The sequence below is a fragment of the Macrobrachium rosenbergii genome, chromosome 29 (assembly GCF_040412425.1).
Source record: "Macrobrachium rosenbergii isolate ZJJX-2024 chromosome 29, ASM4041242v1, whole genome shotgun sequence".
NCBI lineage: Eukaryota > Metazoa > Arthropoda > Malacostraca > Decapoda > Palaemonidae > Macrobrachium > Macrobrachium rosenbergii.
Window position 1 is genome coordinate 19,539,984 of NC_089769.1, and position 7,850 is coordinate 19,547,833.

Sequence of the window (7,850 nt, forward strand, 5' to 3'; positions counted from 1 at the left end):
TTGACTGAAGAGAATTTAGGGCCAGCAGTTCCTACTGTTCCTGTAAATTCTGAATCAAAGGAAATTCAGGAATATGACTTAATTTTATAATTTGTCAAAATTAATTTAAGTTTTGTCCAACCTTTTGATCTTGCTTTAGTTTAAGTTTATTAATAAGCTATTATCGTATATCGTACATTTAAGTTCTTTCTAGTTTGCTGAACTCTGTATGAGTCGTATGATTTTGCAGTTTTGCTTTTGTCTTTCTTAAGCGTTTTGTTTACCACCTTCTTCTCCGGTACTAGTGAACTACTGAAGTGTCTTATTAACGATCGTTGTTTTCTCTCCTATGAGCTGTGTTGACTCGAGTGGAAGGCTTGTTCGTAAGGGTGGTGATACGAGACAAAGTTAGTTCGAGTTCCACCTCACTGATTGACGCTTTGCCTCTGCATTTATGGACACCTCTGCAGCTAATATACAGAGATTTGGATCACGGCTTCCTTATTCCTTCGCTGCCTTGTGTGTGGTCGCTGGTGTTTGTCACCTGCGGCATTCATCAGCCACGCCCCTTCCCCTCGCTCGCCGGGAGGATCCCGAACGAGTAGGCCTGGCGCTTACTGAGAACGGTGCAGTTTGTGGCGTCGCGAGATCCGTCGACGTCCCGGATTCTCGGAGGCTACCACCCTTGGTGTGCCCGTGGTATTTGAGTTGCCTGCAGGCATTGCAGCCTGATTCAGTTGTCCTACTCATCAGCGTCAGTGAGTTCTCGGAACTCGTGGAGACACGTAGGAGGCTTTCTACAGGTATGAGATATTTTTAAAGCTGTTTAAGACGATCGTGGATCGCCAGGTACCTGTAGATTTGCACTCCCTGTTTGCAGTACGGTCTTCTGGACCTTGTATGGCCTGGGATGAGTTGATCCACTAAGCCTCTGGTGGTTATTCCTATTTTGAATTCGTAAGGTTATTTACATTTTTATTTTATTATTAACTGAACATTTTCAATATTATAATTAGTAGTATATATACTGGTTATTTATTGACATTTAATGGGTAATTTAGTTTGTATGTGTTAGGTAGAGTAATATTAAGTTTCCCCTCTTATTTTCTCCTACTTCCTTTCTACCTAACTTAGTTTCTTAGGATATATTTATCTGGCCAGTAATTTATAAGGTACCTACTTGAAGTCATCTTTAAAAATATCTTATCTCTTGGTTTAGGGTTTAGTTTAGTTTTAGGTGATCTTAAGGTTGGTTCATTTTCCTCTTGATATATATATATATTCATTTTGATTTATTTTTACCAACCATTATTCTTTCTTTTGTATAAATAAATATTGTAACTTTGTTGAGTGTTTGTTCTTTTGTTCCTAGCTTTCTGTGTTGCATTTTACTGCCCAAATTCTGAGTAGAGACAAGAACCCTTGAAATTACGGTCAGAATAAATCGTAACATATATATATATATATATATATATATATATATATATATATATATATATATATATATATATATATACACACACACACACACACACTTACGTCTTACTTCCACTTCCAGGTAGGCCTTCAGCCTGTCAGTGGGGTAAGTCGTCTTCTCCAATCTCTTCTGTCTTCTAATATTCCATCTCTTCTAAGCTCTTCAATTGCTGGCATGTTTTGCTTTGTCAGGATCTCCTCCACTCCATCCTTCCAACGCTTACGAGGTCTACCTCTCGATCTCCTTCCTTTAGGTATCCAGTTCCATCTTTTCTTTGCAATTCTATTTTCATCCATTCTCATTAGATGACCCAGCCATCTCAGCTGTCCCTTCTCAATCTTGTTCATCACAGGTGCCACTCCTACTATTCTCCTAACATTCTCATTTCTCATTCTATCTCTCCTTGTTTTGTTTATTATTGTTCTAAGGCTTTTCATCTCTGAGGCTTGGACCCTACTTCTGTCTTTACTTGTCATTATCCAGCTCTCTGATCTGTATGTCATTATTGGTGTTAACACTCTCTCGAATATAGCTTTTTTTACTTTTCTCGGTACAGATGCATCTCTCATCATTGGATAAAGAGCTCCAGAGCATCTTTTATATTTCTTTATTCCTTCAGTGATTTTCTCTCTGTTCTTAACGGCCTTGTCTGCAAGCACACACCTTAGATTCTGAATGAGTCAGTGTCCTTTATCACTGTATTCCTTATAATGTTCGTTGGTGCTTGTGGTTGTTTGTCGATTGTTAATATTTCTGTTTTTCCTGTATTCATTCTTAGTCTCGCTTTTGTTAAACAATCATTTTAGCATACCAGTGCTCCTTCTAATTCCTCTTGGTCAAATGCCCAAAAAGCTATATTATCTGCAAAAAAGCATAATGTCTCCTGCAGTGTTAATTCTTTCTTTGAAGTCATTTATAACTCTGTCAATGTAAGCGATGAACAAGAGTGGAGAAAGTACAAACCCCTGTTTGACACCTGTTGTTACACCAAACCATTTATCATTTTTGTATCCGGTCCTTACATTATTTATGTACGGTTCGTATGTGCTCTTTATTGCAGCCCCCAGCCTACCATCCAGTCCATACACCTCTCCCAAACATCTCCATAATTTGTTTCTAGGTTCTGAGTCACATACTTTTTCTAGGTCAACAAAAGCTATATACAGTGACCTGTTGTATTCCCATGATTTTTTTATGACAAGTCTCAGGGTGAATATGAGATCTGATGTGCTTCTATCCTTTCTGTATCCATGTTGTTCTTCACCTAACTGAGGTTCAATGATACGATGTGCTCTCTTTTCTAAAATTCTCTCATAAAGTTTTGCTGCATGACATATGAGTGTTATACCTCTATAGCTTTCGCACTTACCTGAATCACCTTTACCTTTATAAAGTGGCACAGAAATATGTCTTCCCCAATCTTCTGTAACTTTACTCTCTAGCCAGAATGGTAGAATTAAGTCATATAGTATTTATTTTGCAACGTCTCCTACATCTTTAAATAATTCAATGGGTATATTATCATACCTAGGGCCTTTTCCATTTTTCATCTCTCAAGGCATTATCAAACTCTTGATATGTAGTCGCATCTTCCCTATTTTCTCCATCAAACTGAAAGATGTATTCTTCTTCATTTCTCTCTTCCGATGTTATGTTTAGTAAGTTGCTGAAATAGCTGGTCCATTTTTCGTTAAGGTCTTGAACAATGCCAATGATGTTTCCATATTCGTCTTTTATACTATATTGTTTGGTTTTATCCTTCCTGTGCGATTTTGCAACTACAAATATCTTTTTCTTATTATTCCTCAAATCATCCATCAATTCACTTCCTAGTTCAATCCATGCATTTACCTGTGAACTTCTCTTAATTTCTTCTGTTTGATTTCTAGAGGATACATATTCTTCTCTTGTCTGCTGGTTTCTTTGTGTCATCCATTTCCTGTGTTTCTTATTTTTCATTTTCACTGCTTCCTTTACATCTTCGTTCCACCTAATTGTTCGCCTTTTCTAGTTCCTCCCACATACCCACGTCCAAGTTCTTCCTCTCCAATTTCCAAGGAGCTTTCTTTTAGGGCTTCCCATTCTCGTTGCTCCAACTGCTACAGTTTTTCAGTAAACTTGCTTTGAAATCTCATCTGCATATCTGGATCTTTTAGGGTTTCTGTTTTTATAACTTTTCTTTTCTCTGTTTTCTGAGCTCTTACAGAAGGAATGTTAATTTTTCCTATCACCAATCTGTGATCAGAGTCAAGGGAAACTCCTGGCAACACTTTTACATTTTGTACGAACCTTTTATCTGATGTGACCACATAGTCAATGACTGATCTCTGATCAAACTGCCCCGTTGTTTGATTCCATCGATATCTTGTATATCTGTGCGAATCCTGGTGTTTGAAGAAGCCATTCATGATCTTTAAATTATTTCTAATGCAGAAATCTATTAGGTTTCACCTTCATTGTTTCTTGTTTCTTCTCCGATTGGACCTACTACATTTCTATTCCTCTTCTGTCACAACCAAATCTGGCATTAAAATCCCCCAGCATTAAATTAATGCCCTGAGTTTGTTCCTCCAGATGTAAATCCAAAAGCTCCATGAAGTTATTTTTCTCTTCTTGTGTGTGGCCTTTTGTGGGGCATAGATCTGATGTACATTATAGTTTTTATTCTTTATCCTAATTGTGCAACTCAGAAGTCTTTCAGTCACTAACTGTACTTTTTGTATACAAAGGGCAAGCCTGGGGCCTACAGTCATAGCAACACCATATTTTCTAATTCCAGCATCTAGTCCACAGTAGATCAGTTCGTTATCCGTCACCCAAGTCTTGGCCAGCGCTTTTACCTCTATGCCTGGTTTCAGCCATTCCTAATAAATCGCTTTTCTCTCATTCAACATATCTAGCATTTCATCTTCCTTATTATTAAAAGTTTCAACATTTAAGGTACCGCATCTGGAAGTAACATTCAATTTATCCCTGCCTTTTTACCCAAAACGTTTCCAGTTTCGTCGCCTATTTTAACGTCTGACAACTGATCCTTGAATTTCTCGAGCGATAAAGCTTCAGTTAGCGGCTTGCAAGGCTTGTCCTAATCTGTCACTGAATATACTGCCAGTGACTCAGTCGTTTGGGCCAAGGCCCCTTATTTGATATATTTGGAGCAGCCCTACGAGAGTTTATTTCATAGGGGTTCCCCCATCCGCCACCCAGGGGACGAGTCTGGTAATAGTTTTCTCTCCCCAGATATATATATATATATATATATATATATATATATATATATATATATATATATATATATATGTGTGTGTGTGTGTGTGTGTGTGTGTGTGTGTGTGTGTGTGTGTGTGTGTCGTCATCTAGAAAGAAGTCAAGATCAAGAGCCTGTTTTAACGTCAAATCAAATGGGTTGCAAATCAGTAAAAACGAAATTGAAATTATTTAAGTCTTAGCAAAGAAATAAAGTATCTTATCAGACATACATATAATATTAATAACAACACATAACGGCCTGGTGTGAAATGTACATTTACAGAACTTGACTCTTTCAGGAGACAGGTTCTCAAAATTTCAGGAAAAACTGAGCATTGATTGAATTGTTCTAAATCTGGAAGAGGAATGCAAGACAAAGGCATCACGACCTATGGGTATTGAAGGTTTTAACTGCCTACTATTGCAGCAGATAAAATAATTTTTTCATAAAAATACTTCAGTTAATGATACAAGCATGAAATTTGGTACATATCTCCTCCATAGGCCACTGTGAAAATTACCGGGCGTCCATTCAAAATTCCAAAATGGCTGCCGTTTTCAAGATGGCCGCTAGTCAAGGTTTTAACTTGGGACTCATTTGCCTCTGGTCATGTTTTTATGCATTTGTTTTGGTTATGCACATTTCAGGCAGAGTCACCAAGCAAAAGTAAAATGTATTTCTGTTAAAGATTTCATATATAGTATATATAAAGAAAGATGGCATCCAGTGTGGCAGCCAAAAACCTTAAATAGTCGCATCACAGGATACTGTAGGCATGGAAAAATGTCTTCCTGTTCAGTAGTTTGCAAGTCTATATATAATTTAGGTAGTGGTTTTATCTTTAGCTTTAGTTTAAAAGAGTGAATGTCAGCACACAACCAGGGCACACTGGTGACTTCACTGCTGTGTAACTCAACATGGGGTTCAGTGTCAGCTAATCTTGCTTTACTTACACTGTACCTAGCTTTGCTTTAGTGTAGTTTAGTGTCCCAAATGCTGTCTAATAGTCTCATATCAATTAGCTGGTAGAAAGTATATATATAGTTTGTAGATCTAGTTAGACAGCCGTGCCTGGACTGACAGGAGGTGTCAGCGTGGGAGAGCCAAGCCAAGGGTAAGTGGGGCTCTACACGGCTTGTTCATGTACTTACTGGATGATGTACAGATCACACGGGACTTAAATGGCACTGGATGAATGATTGGGGTAGGTGTAGGGTGACAGAACCTAGTTGCATCCCATACATCAATGTGCATTTCAGATTAAGGTGGTAAAAGGATAGCTCCTCGGCCTTAGTCAAGAGCTCATAAAGGCAAGTGTAAATTCAATCACAGGCAAAGGAAGGCCGACTGGAGCAAATGTTGTTTTTGCCAGGAAGACAAGAAAAATGAAGGTCTAACTTCAACCTTGGCCTCTGTACATCATAATCCTGAACATGATGTGTATGTAATGATTTCAACCAATGTGCCATTGTTCCAGGAGATTGGTGAAATGCCACTTAACTTTGACCCAGCAAGGCTGGACGAAGGCAGTGGCACAGAGGCAACACTGCAACTAAACATGGCAAAATACCACAAGAGCTGTAGGGTCATGTTTAATAATGCAAAACTTGATCGTGCAAGAAAGCAAAGATCTACAGTCGAAGGTAGTGAACCACAGGAAAAGTAAGCTAAACAGTGAAGAATGAGTCATGACAGTGAATCATGCATTTTTTTTTAAATGTGGCACCTGTATCAGATCTTCGACAAGTAATGACCATGAATCTCAACACGAGACTACATGAGTGTGGTCACACACTTAATGATGGTAAATTATTGGCAAAACTAGGTGCAGGTGATGCAATTGCACAAGAGCTGAAATACCATCTTGTTTGTCTCACTGGCCTTTACCATAGGGAGAGGTCCCATCTTAGAAATCTTGAGAAAGAATGTCACAGTAAAGAACCAGATGTATATCCACTGGTTCTATCAGAGCTGGTTAATTATACTATTGAAACCAGCTTCAGTTCGGATGGTCCTACCATATTTCCTCTTGCAGACATATCCCAATTATACCAGCAGCTCCTGGAACAATCAGGCATTGCCTCACCCACTATAAATACAACAAGATTAAAGGACAAATTGTTAGCAGAAATCCCTGAATTAGACGCACACAAGAAAGGAAGAAGTGTGCTACTTGCCTTGCAGAAAGATGTAGCTTTAACCCTACCTAAGGCATCTGACTACTCAGATACAATTGTGATTGCTAAAGCAGCAACGATACTGAGGAAGCATATTCTGGATAATCACTCCATGTTGGACGGCACCTTTGGTGAAGAATGCATCAATGATGCCATACCTCAAAGTCTGCTCCAGTTCACTACTATGGTCGAACATGGAGCAGACATAAAGTCACAGCTAAGGTTTGGCTCATCAAAGCCAGACCTGACTATTGTTCAACTCCTGCAGTACAACTGCTTCTCAAAACAGAAAGGATAGGGAAACTCCTTTTCCAGTGTTCATGGGCATGGCTATCTGTGCCAAAACCAGGAAGAGACACCCGGTAGAAATGCTTCATGATCACGGCACGAGCATTTCCTATGACAGGGTGCTGGAGACATCAGCCCGACTGGGAGATGCCACTATCACCAATTATGTGGAAGAGGGTCTAGTCTTGTCAAAGGGGGTATGGCTAACTGCAACAACCCTTCAGCAACACGGCTATGCGACCAGGATTTCGGTATTCCAGCACCCTGCCAAAGACAACTTGGGAGGAAGAGCATCAGCCAGTACAGTTTGGGTCAGAGAGGGTAAAATCTGTACCTGAGCTACCTGACTCCTTCACAAATATCCCCCCCCCCTGCTTCTTCAAGTCCAAAAATGCCACAGGCTTGGGCTTACATGCACAGCTTTGTGTAACTACAAATGTGAAGTGCAATCATAGTGTGAGCAGTAACTATAATGTTGCAAATGGTGCTTCAGATGCATCTGAATGAGAAATTCGTCACACAAAAGGGTGACACCATGCATCCTTAAAATCTTGTGTTCATTTCAGGCTTAAAAAATGACATTGAAACAGTGTTCGAACATAAGATACTTTGTTGTCATACTCCATCATAGTCTTGTGCTTGTATACTTTTCAGTAGCATTATGGGGTCCCTTTTCAAG

The 7,850-nt window shown here is 39.1% G+C and overlaps 1 pseudogene; it reads left to right on the plus strand.

The window, feature by feature from the left end:
• The first annotated feature begins 433 nt into the window (after nucleotides 1–433).
• On the plus strand, nucleotides 434–7,181 carry LOC136854315 (uncharacterized; annotated as a pseudogene).
• The last annotated feature ends 669 nt before the right edge of the window (nucleotides 7,182–7,850 follow it).